This window comes from Marmota monax, unplaced genomic scaffold, assembly GCF_021218885.2.
Source record: "Marmota monax isolate L192 unplaced genomic scaffold, Marmota_monax_Labrador192_F-V1.1 WCK01_AAM20220418_F8-fsc00273, whole genome shotgun sequence".
Classification (NCBI taxonomy): Eukaryota; Metazoa; Chordata; class Mammalia; order Rodentia; family Sciuridae; genus Marmota; species Marmota monax.
Genome location: NW_026692357.1, coordinates 882,826 through 904,509, shown reverse-complemented (window position 1 = coordinate 904,509; position 21,684 = coordinate 882,826). Strand labels below are relative to the sequence as shown.

At 36.5% G+C, this 21,684-nt stretch overlaps 1 long non-coding RNA gene across 2 annotated transcripts; it reads left to right on the top strand.

Annotated features, from left to right (window-relative positions):
* Positions 1-6,462: 6,462 nt before the first annotated feature.
* On the top strand, positions 6,463-16,092 carry LOC124091415 (uncharacterized). 2 transcript variants are annotated; one of them, XR_009226636.1, is made up of 3 exons: positions 6,463-6,799; positions 6,981-7,121; positions 14,766-16,092. It is a non-coding gene; the product is annotated as an uncharacterized LOC124091415 (long non-coding RNA). The 2 variants fall into 2 exon arrangements; XR_006851357.2 differs by lacking the exon at positions 6,463-6,799 and having other exon boundaries at positions 6,806-7,121.
* The last annotated feature ends 5,592 nt before the right edge of the window (positions 16,093-21,684 follow it).

Sequence of the window (21,684 nt, the reverse complement as noted above, 5' to 3'; positions counted from 1 at the left end):
TGGTGGGGGATGAGGTGGGATTGAGTAGGCAAGTTTCTGAGAAGAGGACAGGACTCGGGGAGCCTAGGTCAGGGAGAGTTTGGAATTTGTTGACTTTTTTATTTTGATCCTAAAATCTATGAAGAAATGGTTTCTGTGTATGGGAATGATTCATGAGTGGTTGAGTCCTGAGACCAGCATGGCCATTAATCTGGAAAACAGTGAGGGATGAAGGGGGATGAAGAAAAGACAAACAGACTCAGAGAGAGAAAAAGCTGGGGCCAGGTGGGTAGTCAACCTCTGATGGAGTTTGACTGCCCTAGAGCTAGCTCAGCACATTTATTATATAGGCTTTTTGCATCATAAGTTTATTTGTGAGAAAGTTTCAGAAATGCAGAAAAACTTGAAGTTCACAGTAAAACTTGTGAGACAGCAAGGCCATCTTGTTATGCGCAGCATTCTCTATCCCTGGAAGTTGGTGCCTGAGCTCAAGGTCCCGACTGATATTGCTCTGCATCTTTGTAGGTAGTCTTCTCAGGCCAGTGTCACCATGGCAACTGGGCCATTTTAACCTGTACTACGCACAGAAAGTTCCCAGCACAATGCAGAGATGAAATAGTCAGAAGCCATGATTTAAATTACCACTCTTCACAGTTGGGATTGGCTTTGGTGGAGCTATGAGGCACAGGAACAGGGACAATCTGAAAGGGATACGACCTGGTGAAAGAAGAGGGAGGGAACATCATGGGGGAGGTACTCTGCTTCTGTTTAATAGCAGGAGAGCAGATAAGAATCCATGGAGGTGCAAATCTATGTAATGGTTTCCTGGAGAAGAGATTATCTATCTATCTATCTATCTATCTATAATTGAACAATGAGGTGATGCCATTAGTTCTTATGTCATGTAATTTTCATAGTAACCCAAGAAATAAGAAAAGCACAATCTCTGTTTTGTAAAAGAGGATAAGGGGCTCATAGAAATTATGTAATTTTCCTCAAGTCACAGAATTATTAAGAGAAAGAGCAGGCAATGAAAACCAAGGCTGGTCTGATTCCTGAACTATTGATCTTAATGTTACCACCCTAATGGCTCTCATGGAAACTCGGAGTTAATCCTGAAGCAGTCCAGAGCCCACAGACAGCATATGCTCGGCTGACTCATATGACATGAAATGTCACAAGGTGGGCAATACATGCAAGACATGTTGCATATGGGCAGCAGGATATCTTACTTTCCTCTCCACTTTTCAAGCCAGGACAGGCAGGAAAGGAAGCCAGGAGGGGTATTTTTGTAAGGTGAGATGTCTAACCGAGGTCTAGATTGTTGAGGTCCTTTGAAAGTCCTGTTTCTTATCTGAATGATTCATTATGTCAGTCAGCACCAACTCCATCCTGATTCTCTGATCAAAAATTGGCAGCAGGACATGATGAAGCCCAGAACTTCTATGAGGCTGTACTTGACATTCTGCACAACATTTCCGGCATGGTGAGCATCTTGCTGGAAACCATGGCATGGATATTCAGATTTTTGACTGATTTTACTGATGAAGTGTATGGAAAATATATCACAAAGGATTCACCTTCTGATAGAACTTTTGGCAACTGTAAAGCTGTTACTTGGAGAAGCAGTGAGCTTGGGAGTTTCTCAGACCTTCTTAAATAAGAACTCAGAGCTGGCCTTCCACAGGATGGTGGTGAAAGAAGGGACCTTGAGGTGGGGGAGTCTCAAGAGGCAGATGCCCACAGGAAGGCATTTTCAAATCTCTGGAGTAAGATAAGAGCAGAGTATTTTTTCTAAAATTCAAGTTTTGAGTTAAAGTGCAAAGTAGAAATGAGAAGTGTGTTATTTCTTAGTAATAATAATAATGAAGTAAAATTAAAAAAAATAAAAATCCTTTCCAAAGTTCTAGAAATAGACAAGTAGCTTCCTCCATAGATTAAGCCAAGTCCATATAATCTACAGTTCCCTGTCCGGGCACAGCAGAAGAGGGTGAAAGGACAGTTTCCACCCAGGTTCGCTTTTGTGTCAATTTCTCTTACACTGTCTTAGAGATGGAACCCACTTCTTCCACTAATTTCTTTGGCTTTTGGAATTTAGTTTAACTTAAATTGTTCTTCAAATATCAGCTATTTTAAGTGAGGTTTTAATTTCTGTCTCACTCCATGTTGACACTGGTTGGATTTGCACTTTGACGTTATAACTCACCCACTTAACCCTGTGACTAGTTGGACTAGCATCACACCCTATCATTCTTCCACTTTCAGTAGGGAAAAAAAAAGGTTTCATTAAACAGCTAAAGCTTTGACATTAGAAACAAGTCCAGTCACCCTCCCTTGCAACTGTGCAAACCCCACCCATTGAAATGCTAAAAGCTGGTTCAGGGCAGGGCCAACGCTGTCCCTTGTCCAGGACCTTTCACTTAACTGCCTCCATAGACCATTAGTCATTTGGCTGAGGTCTTGCTTCACTGTAGGCAAATTCCTGCCATTTTTTCTCAGCACACCCATAAAACTTGAAATTGCTCCCTGTGCATAATCAGAAAAGATATGTATTAATAGGAGGCAAAGCAAGCTCTACCTGCCTGCCCTTCCACCTTGCCCTCATTAAGGAGCAGTGGTGGTTTAGATCAAGCCTAGATTAAGGAAAATCACAAACCCAGAATTGAAATAACAAATCCTTGAGTGTGTGTGTGTGTGTGTGTGTGTATGCACATACCAATTTTACTGATGACAAAACTGAATTTAGAGACTTAAGGTGATTTTCTAAGATCACTAGTAAGTGACAGAGAGAAGAGCTTTACCCAGAATTGGCTGGTTCCTAAGGCCCTGATGTTCCAAATTGAACCAACCAACTAGGGAGTCCACCTCCACCTTAAAAGCAATCTTCTCATCCTGATTTCAGCTTTTTCATTGTACATCCTTTGGGAATGTCACTTTTTTTTTTGGTACTAAGGATGGAACCTGGGCTTTGCAGACTATGTACATTCCTAGTTCTTTTCATCTTGTGATTTTATTTTTTTAATTTTATTTTGGTTTAGATCAGGCTTAGATGAAGGAAAATCACAACCCTAGCTTTGTAACAAATTCTTTGTTTATGAATGAGCTTTGCTTTTACTACCCAAAGAAAATTTTAAACCTCTTATAGACTCTGCTAATCTCTGCAGTGAATTACCAAGGAGATCTACTATTCCTTGTTTCCCCACTCTTCCCTCTAGTAGGACTCATGGATATGCATTCCTGCAAACACCTGAAGTGTTACACAGCCAAAACCCTTGGACTATGATATTGGGGTTCACACCTGCCTATTCTACAGGTTCAATTATTCATTCTGCCTACTAATCATCTTATCATAGTAGTTTGGATCTATTGAACATTTCTCAGACACCTGGGTGTCGCCTGTGTTCTTTCACTTAATCACAACTCTGAAAGGTAGGTGCTTTTGGTCTCTCTCTGCACAGTAAAGATCCTGAAGCTTAGATCCTTAAAATAGACTCTCCTGGTGAAACAGTATGTTTGAAGCCTTGAGCTGTCATCAATCATGCATTTTGCAGGACAGTCCTCTCCTTCCTGTTGGGCTTACTTTGGGCTGAAGCTTCAAGAAGGGAGCAAAGCAGAGAATTCCAGGTGAGGAACATTTGTGCAAAGCTGCAGGGTTTAGGATGATACTCCCCAAGTTCATTTCTTAATAAAATGTTTGCCCTATTTCACTTTGGTAGATAATCTGCAAGAGTCATGTTTATTTCTTGATGACTGATGAGAGAGTTGATTCTAGTCTACCTAATGATGCCTAAACCTTGAAGTTCAACAGGATGAAGGTTTATTTGCTCACATCACCTGTACAATGCAGGACATAAGACAGTAGATCCTGTCCTGAAAGGACCCAGTTTGCTTTACTCTCTCATACCCTGTGGTCCAAAATGCTAGGAACAATCAGGAGAAGAATCTGCATAGCAAATCCAACCCTCATCCTCTTGGCTTCAGTATACAAGTCTCACGTGCCATTAATGGACCCAGCACAATGGCAAGGAATTGTCACAGGTCTCTACCTAAAGATAAGAGAGCTGGAAAACATAGGGAACCACGCAGATATTCTGCAGCCAGTTAATCAACATTTACTGATTTGCTTTCTTTGGGAAAGGCATTCAATGATATTTCAAATTCTAGTACATTTATTTCTCATTTCAACCTCTAGGTGGTTCTTTGGAAACATCCTTAAATGCATCTGTGACAAAGATGGAATTCATTGCACATAATTGGAATGGAGAGAGGCACACAAAAGGCAAGGTCAACTTAATTCATTAAAAGTTGAAGTTATAGAACAATATAATCCTTGAAGAGCAAAACAAGCATGTTGCTATATGCAGCAGTGAGGATCATCGGAGAGTTAACAACAATCTATTGGTAGTGTATAAACAAGGTTTTTTTAGGGTCCAGAGCAAGCTCCAGGTCTATGCCCCTCTTCTGCACCCCTCATTTGCATGCATGCTTGATAGAGGGATGGCAAACTGCTGAAGACCACTTCCTAATTATCATGGATCTAAGTCGGAAGAAAATTAATGATAAAGCTTTTCTGTACACAGTATATTGCTTTAGTTTTGTACAATTCTGAACCATCCTAAAAAACTGTCATGAGATTGTCATGCCACACAGAGCTCACTTGTTATTTTTTAGTTAGGAGTCTTTAGTTGCAAGTAACAGAAACAAATCTTTAACTTAAGATAGGATTTTTTTTTTTTTAATGAAAGTACAGAAATGTCTTATGGTGCCAATGACTAAATGCAAATAAGCTCAAAGGCTGAAACAAAGTGTTTGTTATCATTCATACTCCTCCATGCTGTGACCTGCCTCTCACACGCACATGTGTTCTCTTCTTCTCTCTCAGATAAATACACACACACACACATATACACACACACGCACACACACATACACACAGACTTACTTTCATCTCTCACCTATCTCTCCATTTGTCCATCTTTCATTATCTATCATCAATCGATTCTCACCCCATACACACATCCATTATCCTGTCTTTCTGCTACATATAATAGGATCTGTCATTTCCAAAACGTTTGCCTGTTACATCTCTAACCTTTTAGTGAGACAGACTGAATTCTCATGGCTTCAATGTGGAATTCCAAGGAATTAGCATGTGCTGCCTTGGCTTGACTTGCAGGGAAGTGTCTGTCCCTGATCAAATGAGTCATGGCCGAGGCTATGAGCCTGCAGCTACACAGATGAAAGCTAGGAGCTCCATCCTCAAAGGAATAAGGAGGCTCTTCTCTGAGAAAAGGACTGAGTGAGGCCAGTGCTCCTGAAGGGGTTTATTATTGTTACAAAGACCACAGATGTTCTGGGGGGAGCAGAGTGGGTAGAATTCTCAGAGCTGCCACACAGAAACACAGAGTCTGAGTAAGCAGGCAACCTCAACAGGTTCTTTGCTGTGCTTCTCTGGATCTCTTTTGTGATCTCAAATGTTGCAACTCCAAAAATGGGGCTTGCAGAACCATCCAAATGTATTTGATGATTGACTTCTATATTTTGCAAATTCAATCATGATCCTAGGAAACAATAACCCTTGCCTTCCCATGGAGCCCTAAGTGCCTAGCTATTCACACAGGCTTCTTCCCTTCTGGAATAACAAGGCTTCCCATCACCATCTATTAAAATTCCATTCTTTCTTCAAGGCCAAAGCAGGAGGTCTTACATACCTATTGAAACTTAAACTTAGAAAATTTAATCAGCACAATGAAATTGAAGCACTCAAACACACTGAGCAATCAGACTCTACCTCTTTTCTATTTTAAGAAATAAAAGTGGACTTTGAAATCTTACAGCCATGATTCTAAATTATAACTTCTCATAATTGAAACCATTAAATTTAGGAGAGCTGATTAGCATATTCAGATGAGAGTCTCATCTGTAAATCATCAGAAGATCTCCTGCTCTCCTTCCTGGTGAAAATCCAGTGAAGCATCATTTGGGTAAATCCTCAGCATTCTTTCTGGATATGCTGGGAGTTTCCTAGGTGTTAGATCACTTGCAAGCTGCCTGGCTTCTTCCCCTCCTTCCCTGTTCCCTCTCTTCTGTAATTTCCATTTGTTAATCATTATTGTAAAGCTAACAATATAGTCATTTGAGCTGCACAGGCTTCTTTGAGTTGCTTCTAGATGGCAGGCTGACTATTAGAAACAGCATAGCAACCACCATTTGTCATTTGGAGAACTAAGCAAGATCTGCAACTCCAAGAAGGAAAAGCAAATGAAGTCCTTTATTTTAAAAATGTGATTATATAATAACCATGGGTAAGCACAACTAATTTTAATAGATACCAGAATTGGATATTTCACCCAAAGAGATACCACCCCACACCCCCAAAAAAGCCTTTGCTGGCAATACCAACACAGTCATTTTCTAGCTAGACCCCAACTGTCCTTGTACCAGATTTCCAATTCTTCTGGAACAGAAACCCATGGAATGGGAAGCTGTCCCACACCCAAAGCTGAACTTGGGTGACGTCCTTCTCCAGGATTCATTGCTCTTCAGCCACCTGCAGCTGTGCAGATGACCTTGCAGGAGATGACCTTGAAGCCTTTTGATTCTGATTCCTGGAAAACTCAGTAGACATCCTGGTCTGCTTCTTCTGCAAATGTGCTTTCATAAGCTGCTTATTCCACAGTTAGACCCAAGCTCCACATGCTACTGTCTCCCAGTAATTTGCGGTATGTTTCCCATCACGTAAACAGAAACAGAGGAGGGCCCCCGGCTGCTCTCTGCTCTGCTGCAGATGCCTCCCCACCCTCCTGGCTGTTGTCGTACAGTGAGTACAGGCATTTCTTTCTTTTTTTTTTAATTTCCTTCAAGGAACAGCTGTTTTTACTACTAGCTCTGACCTTCCTCCTATTTTGAGAATAGAAGCTGCATCATTTGTAACGTAGAGCTTCAGCCTCCGTTCCGTATCTGTCAAAACTTACCCTACCTTTTTTCTTGTTTTCAAGTAGCAACGCTTCTTTTGAACAATTAAAAACTTTAAAGCCGTAGTCGCCTCCACGCTGAATTTAAGAATAGGTAGAGAACTGTATTCACTTCAAAAGCTGTCACAGTTCCACAGAGGTGACACACAACAATCACTGCTACAGTAGGTAAGTAAAGATTTTTACAGAGAATTTGCAGATGAAGTGATTTCTAAATTGTTGTGTAGCTTGTATTAGTGCATCGGCAGGGTCAAGACGAAGGAAACTAACTCAATAAATCTTTCAAGTGTATTTAATGTTAATTGTGTTGTTCCTTGGTGGGGAGGAAGTGGAGGAGGATAAGAACTTGCAGGTAAGATAGTTTCTTGGCTTGGCTACTTGGAAACCTCCCAAGAATAATAATAAGAGAGAAAGAAAAAGGCTAGACTCTGAATCCAGTCTTCCTTTTAGGCGTGGTAAATGTTTTAAATACATCTCCTGCACGTGAGCTCTCATTTCCATCCCTCCCTCCCCAAGCTCTACATATCCTGGACTGATGCAGATTAGCGAGTTCATAAAAATGCATCACAGACCCATTTAAACTATATGATTAACTGCTAATATATGGTATTAACTTGTAGGATTTTTATGGAGATTAGCATGTATAATTATATTTGATGGTATATGATAATTACCTGTTTGTTTGCATTTTAAAGTATGATGACTTGAGAACATTCATCAATCCATATATGGCTTCGAGTCTGATATAAAATTGCAACTCATTTTAATTGTTTTTTTTTAAGTAATCAAACTGACATCTCTCATAATGTAAAGCCTAAAGGGGACTGACTAATTTTATGGAGATGATGCTAATAATACAGTGATTGGAGGACTAAGTAATTGAAAAGTACTCTTTAGAAAATGGGCTGTTCTGATCAATATTTTCCAAATGGGCTAATTAAGTGTGAATGTAATATTGCCATATTTCCAATAAAACATACAAAAATTCAACTTGGATTCTGGCTTTTCAGGATCCCAAATATAGACACTTCCATGGAAATGGTTTTAGAATTCAGGAGGGAAGTGCTTTTGCAGCAGAGTGCTTAGCAGTGACAGCAGAGAACTTCCACTTGCTCACTCAGCAGGAGAATCCTCACAACTTTCTTTACATTATCCACTCAGTACCCTGCTTTTTCTTTACTCCTGTGTCCTCTCAGACGCTAGTTTTACCTCTTTCCTGCAGAGTGACGGATTCAATCATAGACACAGGATTCCTGATACCATCTGACAACAGCTCTATTTCCATTCTACTCATGGGTCCTGTTTGTTGACATTTAAACTGACCTTGGGACTTGTTCCTTGTTCTTTGCTTACCCTGCCTCTCTGGGTGAGTCACCTTATGAAAAAGTCCTACATGATAATGCATAGGCAATATACAACTTAACCTAGAGTTCAGGTTCCCTTCAACTGAAGTGTTGACTCATATTGACCACATAAACTGGGTAAGATCAAATCCACTAAGGAATTGCACACTGAATCCAACCTTCAAGATATTTCAGCATTTAGATGACCTCCTCCTCATTGCTTATTCAAGCAAAGAAAATCAGCAAATAAATTCTGAAAACACCATGAGGAAGGAGTCATGCTATGGTCAAGGTCTCTGGAGGGAAGATGGAGCTCCTACCATAAAATCTATCTATGAACCAACTCAGAAAAAAAAAATGGCTACTCAGCTGCTGGGGCTGGTAAGGTGGGGAAAAATAGGGAAAGGTAGAAAAAGGCAACATAGAAACATTTATAGGACATAGACAGTGGGCAGAGGAACTCTCAGTGGAAAGACATTGTCCCTGTACCTGCAATTGCTTTTCTTCAATTTTGGTGACTTTATCTGTTTTATATTGGCTGAAAGAAAAGTTGGGGATTGGTGGCTCTTACAGAAAATGCTTCAGTTTTCTGTCACTCTAGTATTATTTTGAAGTTGAATAATAAAACAATGATGTCAGTGTGGATTTGTTTTTGAAAATTCACAGGTTAGACCACAACTAAATGAAGTATTTTCAGTTTGCACACACACTTTTGCTAAACTGAAGTGAAATAGACTTAATAGTATGAAGGGGACTTTTTTGGGGAAAAAATAAAATGTAATACTCAATTTTCTAATTATTAACACACTCTTTCTTGCAAAATTTTAGAATGTTAATAAAATCATTAAATTGAAGGCTAGCTTTAGCTGACTAAAGTGCCTAATTTGGAGGGTACATTGGCTTTGTGGATATAATGAAACTTCAAGTTGTGGGTTAATTTCCTAGTGAACCCTCCTGAGAGTTAAGAGACTTAATCTTTTCTACTCACTGAATGAATCCATAAGCCAAGGAAACGGGTGGAAATTTCTGAAAGGGAGGTATAATCAAAGATGAATGAGATATCCTCCACTTGGAACCCTTAAGGAAATATGTGATCTTGTCATGAAGTAAAATGAAAAAAAAATAAAAATAAAAAGATGATAACTCATGTCAAAGACAAGATCATTTAACATTTAGGTACGTGTTCAGTCAAACAATGTAGAATACACCAGTTACTTATTGAATCAACAGAATACAGGAAGCTGCAGAGAGTTGACACACTAAACAGATTATTATCTATGCCCTCAGACAGGTTGCAGTCTAGTGAGAAAACTGGAGAAGTAATTTAATTACATGAATCCGATATCATCAACTCCATCCAGACACGTGGATGTTAGAGCCTGGGTCCACTGAGACTCACAGTATTCAGGGAAGGCGTTGTGGGATAATAAGGATGGCTTGATTTGGCACCCAGGGAGTCAAGAAAAGGAAGCACACAAAGAAAAGGAGGTCAGCTTCCCGACATACATCCATATTTGATCAACTGAGTGAAATCACAATCAGAATGACAATACGAGGAAGCAAGCAACATGGGAAGAGGGAGACCTAGAGAGGAAGGAAGAGACAAAGGTGAGGTCAAGTGGCTCCACATCATGGTGGGTGTGGAATACTCACAAGAATTCAAATTGAGAGCAGTTAGGTACTGCCATGCCACTGAAACTCAGAGTTCAGATTAAAAAGCAAAGCTTTCTTTTACCTTTTTCATAGGTTAGTAGATTATATAAATGAAGACAGATTAGAATAGATATTTCAATAATATGTATGAGATATCTTCTAAAATTCATAAATTATAAGTTAGAAAGACACACTTGAAGTCAAACAGTGAGTGTGAGCAAGACCTAAAATGGAGAGGCAAGCACATTAGGACACCACCCTGAGACACTTGAACACTGTGATCCTGACCTCAGGCCTCCACTAGACTAGCAACAATACTCATTTCCCCACCCCAAGAAGAAGAGCCTGTTAAGACAAGCTTCACACTGAAATCAGAACTCTCAGAATAAAGACCAACTGTGGATTTTGTTCCCCCAAAACCAAAGGTGTCTAAGGGACTTTGGTTCTGAGCCAGGAAAAAAAAATATGTTTCCTGAGAACTTCAAGCTACAGAATGTTCCTCTTTAGGACCTGCAGACTGACTGAGTGTGCTTCTTGGTAGCTCCAGAAAGCACAAGGTTGGTCATTTGGTAGAAGCTGTGCTGGGCTAGGAGAGAACTCAGGCACTTGGCAGAAATGTCACTTCTCCAGGCACTCAAGGGATGCCTATATGTAAAGTTAGAAAGGTCTCTTAATCATACAAGGAAATAAGCTCTAGAAATACAAACAGGTGCAGGCAAGGAAAAAAAACAAGAAACCACAGAAACTGATCAGCAAAGATTTTTTTGATATGCAAATAGGTACAGAATGAAAATAGGCATATTTACTATGTTTAATTAATAGAGACACATAAGGTCTTAAAAATAGCCAAGCCGATTTTTTAAAGCCTAAATTGAACTTCTAGATATAAACCAATGCTAATTGAAATTAAAAATGCAACGAAGAGGTTTATCATCATATTTGAACTGAATTGAGGAGAGACTAGTAAACTAGAAGATGGATCAGAAGAAATTACCCACAATGTCATAAAAATAGAGAAACATAGGAGAACATCATGTACCTTACATTCGAGAAAAGATTGCTTTCAAAACAAAACAGTATCAAACAAAATCACTTGAAAAGGCAAAATGTTAATATATTTGTTCCTCAAAGTGAAGAGCACTGTGAAGAAACTTAGTGGGCACCAAGAAAAGAATATATTTCTATTGACCAAACCAATTAATATAAAGAGTCTAATGCTTGAAAGGTATTTCTTTAAATGAACACACACACACACACAAAATAGCAAGATAGGAAGATTATACCTAATTTTATAAATAAACAAATGAGTAAAAGGTGTAAAGAGGCTCTTTCTGGAAATGAAAACTGATAGAAAAGGAAGAGATATTCACAGCTTCAGTGTACAGGGCTATGCTAATTAAAATAATATGATGTCTATTCTTCCAACAGACTGGCTAAACTTAAAGACCTGAGCAATGTCACACGTCAGGGATGTGGGGGAGGTGGAAGTCCCATTCACTATTGATGGCATTGTAAATGGTGGCAGTTAGATCAGATAACCAGCTGGCACTCTCAGGTCACCCTAAGTATGTGCCAACTCTGCCTAAGTATGTGCAGTTCCCCTCCTGAATATTTATCCTATAGGGTACTGGACCAGAGTCCATAAGGAAAACATATACATGAATGTCATTTGCAACATAATCTATATGTAAGGAGTTGAAGGTGCTCACCCATTTCTAAGAGAGTAGGTAGGTGAGATGAGGGGCAACACCTTGTAGAGTATTATTCCAACCAAAACCAAAAGATCATCTGTACACAGAACTGTATAGACAAGTCTTAAAAAACATAGTACCTAGTGAAGAAAAATAATAAAAAACAGAACAGAGGTATAATATATAATACCATTCACTTAAATAAAAAATGCATTTGCATAAAGATATATATTACGTGAAAGCAAATACTAGCAACATTGCGTGCATTAAATACATTAGAATATCTTCTCCAGAAGAAAAAGAAAAAAATCAAAGGAGAAGTTTTAAAAAATGGAAGCAATGAAGAGAAAAGATAAAAGAAAGAAAAAATGAATAAAGAAAGATGTTAAAAGATATAGAGAGATAAATTAATAACTGAGGAAAAGTAGAGAGCTGAGAAATAATTGCACTTATATATAAATATAAATATGTAAGTGGAGAACTGAGGAAAATATGAAATATGAGGAAAATATGAAATATGAGGAAAATATGAAATTACAATAGAGCTTGTTTTGTAGGTTGATAAAAAAAGGACTAGGTTTTCAGTAACTGAAATTAGAATACTATATCATACTCCCAAAGACAAATATTAAAGATGAATTTAAAATTTTTATAAAATAATATACAAATAGCTTTATGCTTTCAGAATAGGAAAGGATTTCTTTAATAGCACATAAAAATCATGAATCAGAAAGAGGACAAATGAAACTAAAATCCATTATGCTAAAATAATTTAGGTCACAATACATTTTAAAACAAGGTTGATTAAGATGTCATAAAGACATTGGAACTATAAGTACAAAGAAAGAGATGGTTATTTTCAATTCACAAAATATCATCTGTGTTACCCCTGGAGTACCTACAAGTGAGCAAGAGAAATTCAAGTAATCCAGTAAAATATTGGTCAAAAGCAATAAAGAGGAATTTCATAGAAGAGGAAATGCAAATCACCAAATAATTTATGAAAAAATTCTTACCATCAGTAGCAACTAGAGAAAGGAAAATTAAAATAGAATTGAGATTCAAGTTCTAACCCAATGGATTTATCAACATAAAAAAAATTGAATATATGTAGTACTGGTGAAGATACGTAGTAATTGAAACATTTTTCTGAAACCAGTAAAAATGTAAATTTTCAAGAATCAGTACTATTTAGCAATAATAAAATTGTGCATTTTCTGTGATCTAACAGATCTAACTTTTTACCTCATTGGTCAGGAAATATATGTTTAGACATATGCATATCCATAAGCAACATTCATAATAACAATAGAGGTGGAGATAACCCACATACCCATCACCACAGATATTTTAGCACTATCTTTAATAGGGTATTGGTCAGCAGTCCAAAGAAGTAAAGTGAAAAGACATACAATAATAAGGAGGACTCTCACTGAGAATTCTATTTTCTAAAATTTCAAAATATTCAGAACTAAATAATATACTAAAAATATGTGTTCAAATTTGGATAAAATCAAGGGAATTGTGATTTGCATGCAATGACTGCACTGAGGCAGGGCAGGTTAGAGGAGAGGTTTGCAGATTTGCCAACAGTAATGTATGTGTACATGTGCAAGTATGCAGGAATGTTCTTAGATTAAAGTACTTAGGTATTTCTTGTACCACTCTTATTACTTCTCAACATATATATCTTGGAAGTTACCCATTACATTAAAAAACAATATTTTTTTCTAAAAGATTTGTGAGCAAGGAAATGTCCTGGGAAATTTGTTGTTGAAGAAATAGCATGGAATCTGAGATTAACCAGAAAAGGGTCATTCATGAAGGTCATATGTATGATTCCATTATATCAAATACTAGAACAGATAAATCCACATAGATGAAAAGCAGGTTGGTAGTTACCAGGGACTGATGGGAAAGGGAAACAGGAAATGACTGCTTAATTTATGCAAATGTTTTAGAAGTTGATAGAATGTGATACACTGTGGATTGACTAAATACAATCACTAGTATACTTTGAAATGCTTAATTTTATGATATGTGAATCTCACCTCAAATTTAAAAAAAATTAAAAAAATAATATAGGCCAGGTTTAATTTAATTTTGTTTACTTAATAACTTACTTACTTCGCTCTGAATACTTTTTCTTATTTACTCAACAAGTTGCAAGAATAAACTCTTGCTGCAAGAATATCATTGGGTATGCACAGTCCTCATATGTGGTAGAGGGTTACTAAATGGTAGCTGACCTTATTTCATTGTCAACATGGGTAAAGCTGCATGTATAGGCATAGTTTGTCATTTGGAATATCTAAGTTGTTAAATCTTTGAACAATTAATATGCAAATTTTCTAAGTTCTCACAAACTACAACATCAGTTACAAACAAACAATCTGACTGCCCACTACAAGTATGAATGCCACTCTTTTCCCAGAAAAATAAAATGAGTTTAATTGCAAAAGTATCTAGATCAAATGATGTGATTTACATATTTTTTTCAAGAATTAAGTAAAAGGAACTATTTTTTCCTAATCATAGGAAAAAATACCCCGAAGAAAAGAAAAAAATATAGCCAATAACTGAGAATTTAGTGTAAAAGAATTTCTATACAGTTATAATTCAAAATTTATAATTGTATGGATCAAGGAATAAGCTCTTGGCATACTATTGATCTATGATGCATAGAAGTTGAGGAGGTGACAATTGATGTCATAATAAAGAATTCAGCTGTATTTTCATTATTCATAAGCTAAAGCTCTTCTCAAGTTTATGAAATCTGTGAAATATAAAAGGTAAAGTAAAAAGCATCATTTTCTTATAGTTCTTTGCTCAGCAACTGCTCAAAAACTTCAAAATAAAGACATTACTTCTAGGAAAGCTTTTCAAAAAATCTAAAGTTAAAGAATATACTTAATAAGCCATTTATTTTATTTTGGTCTTTTCACACATAATGGTATAGTCTGACTTAACCAAATTCTGACTTAACCAAATTCTGAAAAAATCTTGCTTGTAGGGTTTGATTGCAGATGATTTTAACAGAAAAAGCAAATAGGTAAAAATGATGATACTTCACTTTATATGTGATACATGTTTGACTCCTAAAAAATATTTCCATTTTTCTTTAGAAACATAAAATCACGTGGTTTATGGTTTGACATATGAAGAACCTGGAAGTCATTACAATCATCCTCAGAACAACAACAACAACAAAATTTTAATAATCTGAAAATCAACCTCAGAAAGTGAGGAGAAGGGTGATCTGTAGGAATCAATCCTTAGTGTAGACAGAAGCCCAGGAAAGGCTGCCCACCCACTGAAGTCAGCACTGCTAAGACATGTGGTTTAGCATTTGTCATTAATTTTGGGAGATTCTCAGTCACCATTACTTCAAATGAGCAAGTAAGATTCATATTGGGTATGCAAGTCTGGTTCAACAGCCAACTGTGAGCCATGTATTCCAGCACATCAGCAGCGGAGGGAAGAACAGAAATTCTATGCAGAAATACCACACTCTTTCGTGATTTAAAAACAAAACAACCTCAGTCAAGGAGGAATAGATTGGGAGCTCCTCAGCCTTACATAAAACACCTCCAGGTAAGGTGTAATTAAGGTTAAGTGAGGTCCTAAGTGTGGGCCCTCATAGAATCTGAACAACATCTTTATAAGAAGAGGAGGAAAGACCAAGGATGTACACAAAGAAAAGTCCAGATGAGGACACAAAGAAGACAGCTCTTTATAAGCCAAGGGAGAGGACTTAGGAGAAACTATGGCAGCCCACACCTTGATCCTGGACTTGCATCCTCCTGAACTGCAGAAGGTGAATCTCCATTAGGTCCCCAGTCTGTGGTACTTTTTTTATAACAGCCCCAGTGAACTGGTGCAGTGCCAGAACTTACATGAAAGAGTTGTTCAGCTCTTATCTTTTCCTCAATATTATACAATTCCAATGAGATTGGTGCCATATTATAGCATCCACAGGAGTGCCTGAGACCTCACAAATCTGAGAGGAGTGGTGGGTCCACAATTTGATCCAGGGCATTTGGGTTTGAGTTAGTTTTGATTACATACAAAAAAAAACTTTCTTGTAAATATTTTTCTACTCAGATAACATGAAACCACTGTACAGCATGAATGTAATGTGGAATACTTATGGTATACAAAATAAAAGCTGTTCGCTAGTAATTTGCTTTCATCTTCTGCAAGTGCAAGTGCGTAACGTATAGCAAGGTATCTGATAAGTTGTAGTAAAACTTGGTCATGATGGACATCATCATAGAGTTGGGAATGGCTATATTTCACCTTAATTGTCCTTATTGGTTAGTATTTCTACATGGGTGTCTATTCCAAATAAATTATTTTGCTTTAAAAATGTTTACATCAACATGAAAATGAATTGCATTGATATTTTGTAGAAGAATGATATGCAAAATAAAAATAAAGCAAAACATCAGAGCTTTGGGCTAGCATCTGTTTCCTGTTCCTTATTTCACACTTGGATGCTGAACTTGCAGTTTTTGCTCTCCCTGGGCCTCCCCGGTGCCCCTTTTCATCTTCTGACCTGCTGTTCATAGTGCAGCTTCTCATCCTTGGAACATAATCTTTTTCCTGGCAATGGTGAACTCATATAAGGTTTATCACCACTATTTCACTTCAGTCCTACCCACATCAAAGTATGCACATGATCCATAGGAAGGCTTTAGAAACAAATCATCTCTCTACCTTTTATCTTCCTGGCTCCTCATAAGCTCATGGCTTTCCCAGCAGATAATTTTAAACCCATATTTCAGAGTTTTTCCATAGGATTTGTCCTCTGATATATTTCATTAAAAGATGAGTGTTCTTTTTCCCAGATAATACACCCCTCTTTTTTACTCTTTCTTTTTCTATCAGCATCGAGCCTGCCCCCACCCCAGCAACCCCAACATCATCCCAGATTGCCTGTTCTCAGTCAGTCCTTCCTGCTGGCTTTGGTCAGGAGGATAGAAACTAATCGCAAGCAAATGAAGTCTGAGCTGACCAGTGTGGCCATAAAATGTGCTATTGCCATTAAATGAAATTTACAGACAATGAAAACATTTATATAGTAGAACTGAAACAAGCCTCATTAGAAAATAAGCTTATTAGAACGTTCTTTTTGCTACAGAGATATTTTCCTGAATTGGTTCTTGTCCCACACACTGCAGTGGTTGGGTAAGGGGGTGGGGTTTAATCTCTTCCTAGGTGAGGCTGATACCCACCCAGAGTTTTCCTATATAACAAATGTTTCTGAGAGACAAAAGACAGCAGGTGTACCACTAGTGCTGACAAGAAGACATTTCTTCACATTGACAAGTAGCCACAAGGAACAGGACTGATAGTAAAAATTTGGAGGAAAGAAGTTGAGGTGTCAGGAAGCCAGAGAGCTCCTCCCAGGAGGAAATGCACTGGCAAGTGCATCTCTAGCCATGCTGCATGAGCCCACCCCATGCCACTCACCTGCACAAGGAAATGACAATGAGCTCAATGTGAGCCCCACTTGCTCCTGACCCTAAGGGACATTAAATGCATCAGTCTTCACTGAACCTAGTTTACTGAATCCTATCTCAGTACTGTGGCAACTATAATTCTCTATGCTAAAGCCAGTTTCCATAGGAAGTATGGATGGAGCTTCCTCTGTCTTTAATGTAACAAGGATCTTTCACCTGCTGTTTCAGGGACTAGTCAACATGAAACAACATAGACTTTTGTCAAGATAAATTAATTTTTATTAAATTATGACTATTAAAACACTTATTTAGTGTTGCTCAAAGTTAATCATTCTAAAGGGACTGTCTCAATACAGTGTTCTTCCTATAATTACCTGAAACCTGGAAAGCATGGGGTAAAGAGACATAGACAAAATAAAGATAAAGGAAAGCAAAGTGAAGCAAAGGAAGGTATAAGAAAAAGTTCTAGTTTTCCTAGTTTTCCTTGCTTGCTCCCTTTAATGGTCCCCTCATCTATGTGGTTCTCAACTTACTGAGCTCTTAGATAAAGGCCTAAGGAAGCTGTTTACAATATAGAAATAACATACTCAGAGAATGATGTTTGAGAGTCTTGATTTTCACTTTTTAGAACCCTGCTAAAGCTTAAAAAAGTAAAACAATTAGATCAACAAATCATGAGAACAACAGGGCTACTATATGCAGCAATTGTATATTACGCTCCCTCTTATCTAGAAATGGAAAAGTATGTCTCATTTATACAAGTAAGTGACGCATTTGCAATCTTAAAATAATAAATATAAAACTTAAAAAAAGTAGAAACATAGGCACTTAAATATGTTTAGTTTAAATATAAAGTTTAAATTAAATTAAAGCTATGTGAGAAAATCACATAGCATGCTCAAGTTTTTTTATCTAATGATGACAATACTTTATCCTAAAATTGTAGATTTATTGTTTTTTTTTTTTGCATTCACGTTTTCAACAATGAGCATACATATTTCATAGGAGGAGAAAGTTAAACTGATGAAAAAGAAACAATAAGGATTACAACTTCAAACAGACTATCCTGAGTCAGCTCTAACAGCACAATTAATCCTCTTGCTTGAAGTTTACAGATGACAGCTCAGGGCATCCAGAGGGGAAATCTCAGGGGTCAGGGCTCATCTGGTACAAAAGGAATTTCCCTGTTGGACTCTAGAGCTCAGAAACCCATGTACAAGCTGGGACTAAATCAACTAACTTTGTGTTCTCAGCATTTATAAAGAAAACCAGTTCTGATTAATTACCTACCAGGAGCCCCACATGGCCCTCCACATACTATTTCAGCAACTGGGAGTCCTTGAGGGTTCTTCTCATCTCATGCAAGCTCTCTGCCTTACGATCATATTGAAACATCTTAGAAAATGAAGGGATGCTCAGTCGAAGCACTTGTTGTATTCTCAAGGTCATCAGGAATTGTCTTTTGGGCTAGGGAGGCTGTTTCACTGCAAGCAGGTAAATGGTTTGTATTGAATTATCTGTCCACAAGAACATCCTAATGAAGTAAATACTAAATGGGATAATGATTAAAGCTAGTTGCAAATTGGTTCAGAGGAGGAATTGAGTCTAGAATACATTTTTTTGTTTTGTCTGATTAGTTTCATCTAATAATATTTGTGGAATATGATTAAAATATAAAACAGATTTTGTTACAGTACTGAAGGTTAGCCCACCTCAGTATTTTAATATCTTAGAATTACAAAAATAAAATGAAAAATCATTTCCATTGAGGACAAACGAGAGCAGTAGTATTGCATAGCATCCATAATGCATTTGCTGGAGGCAGGGCAGACACTGAGGGGAGTATTCTGAGACAATGGCAGCCTACACATCTCTTCAGCCTGAGAGAAGAATAGCAGTCACAGGAAAGATACTGCCTTTTTAGTTAAATGGAGCCATCAGTGATCATTTGAGAAAGTCCCAAGTGTAGCTTGCACACACACTCAAATCTATAATTTTACAACTAAAATATTTCACATGTGAGTTTAAAAAGAAGGTGGTTAACATTAAGTACTAAATTAAAAATCTAGAAAACTAAGTCTAAGAAACACCCCAAAGTTCAGAGCAAAATTATAGAATTGGAATTGTTGGGTGAAATATAATAGACTAGAAAAGTAAGCCCAAGACATAAATAAGAGAATAAAGGGATTCTAGAAGGAAGAGAAGAACTAAATGTACTTCTGAGAAATTTTCCATATAACCTTCACGTAAAGAAACAACAGTTTTGAAAAATAAAGAAGCAGATATAGAAATAATATGAGACATTAAAACTTTCTAAGTATACAGATTGTAGAAAGTCCTTTATAAAATGCTAGAATAATATTTCAAGAAAATATACAATACATTTTGATACATGGATAAGTAATCTTTTGGAAATGACATCAACCTTATTCTCCAACTGAATAGACTCTTGAAAATCAAATAGTAGATAGACCTTAATAAAGAATTCAGTATGGACGAACATTATTCTACAAACAAAATGAAAGCTAGAAAGGCAACCTGAAAGAATGCTAACTTAAAATTAAAAGCACAAAATAATAATGAAGAAGAACATTCCCTTGTTTATATTTTTATAAACTTATGCTTATATGTACCACACTATCTAAGCATAAGTTTATAAAAAACAAAATCATAACTATTAGTATTATGATCTTGGTGGGGTATTTTAAATTGATGCTTGAGAACTGAAACAATTTAAAGACAAAAAAATGTATTCCATGAAAATAACTGAAATTAAAAAATGAATAGTAGAATAAATAATTATCAGTGCTAGTCACAGAATTTTATGTTCCTTGAACAGGAAATAATTTTATCCATGTGTTCATGGAACATTTAGAAAAATCAATAATTTCTTGGCCAACAAAAATGAATAAATCTAGACCTTGCCTGCACAGAAGCATGAAGACTGTAGTTAATTTTGTGCACTGATTCTTTGCTAAGAGTAGGCTTAACTATTCTTACCACATACATACACACAAAGGGCAACTAGTCCAGGTGATAAGGAGAATGATTTGCTTTACTATAGTAATCAATTCACAAGAAATCTCTATCAAAGTACCATATTATATACCTGAGGTATGTACAATAAAAAAGAATACCTAAACACATTTTGAATAAAAAATTTATTGAGTTTATTCTGCGAACTGGAACTAATTAAATCAGAAATAATTATAAGAGGGCCAAAAGCAGAATTCCTTGGGAATTTAAAAGCATATTCCTGAATAAGTAACTCTAAATTCAACAAGAAAATTACAAGGAAACTTAGAATTATATAAAATGTCATAAATAAGAATATTCTTCATAGCTGAAACTATTGAACAATGTGGAAGCAGATTCCATGAAAAAGAAAAAAGGGTATGAAATATCATCTTTATTTACAAAGAAAATACAATAAAGATAGCTTGTATTCTTTTTAAGAATATAAAATAATCCCCCAAAAGCAAATAGGGAAAATGAATTGATAATAAAAATTAATAAGAAATGAAAGGTAACAAAAATTCAAACAATGTTATATCAAATCAGTTTCCAATGCTTGTTTTAAAACACAAATACCATAAAACTTTCCATCTTAACTATTTTAAGGTGTACAGTTCAGTGACACTAATTATTCACGTTGTTGAACAATCCTCACCATAATGTTTCCATATTCCATGCATCTTGTAAAACTGAAAACCTATATCCTGCTAAACAACTCCTCATTCCTTTCATCTCCAGACTCCAGCAACCCCATTCTACCTTCTATCTCTATGATTTTCACTGCCAGATGTACTTTATATAATTAGAATCACACAGTCTTTTATGAGGGCTTATTTCACATAGCATAATGTTAAACCATGTTATAGCATATATCAGAATTCCCTTCTTCTTAACATTAAGTAATATTCAATTCAGTGTGTATGCCATGGTTTGCTTATTCTTTTATTGTTAAATGGAAATTTGGGTTGCTTCTGTTTTAGCTATTGTAAATAATGCTGCTATCAACATGGATGTACAAATATCTTTCCAAGACCCTGATTTAACTATTTGGGGCATATGCTAAAAAGTAGAATTGCTGGATCATATGGAAGTTCTAATTTTAAATTTCTGAGGAATCATCGTACTGTTTACCATGGAAGCAAAAACATTTGAGATTTCCACCCACAGTGCACAAGTACTCCAATTTGTTCACATCTCATTTACACTGTATTTTTTTTTATTTTTATGGTATTTATTCTAATGAATGTCAATTTCATTATATTAATACCTCATGAGTGTATTCAAAACAAAAAAGACAAAAATATAACAAATGAAGAGAGAAAAGATAGGAATAAGCATGCATTTTGAAGTGTTTAAGGCAGTCATAAAAATACATACAAAACTTTCTGACGAGACATTTGAAAGTTTAGAGGAAATGGATGATTTCCCAGCAAAATATGTATTGCCAAAATTCACCCAAAAAGAAAGGGAAACTTAAATACATCAGTTACCATAAGAGAGTTTAGAAAAAGACACTTAAAGATCTACCATTGAAAAAGGCACTGAGAACAGATGGATTCCCAGC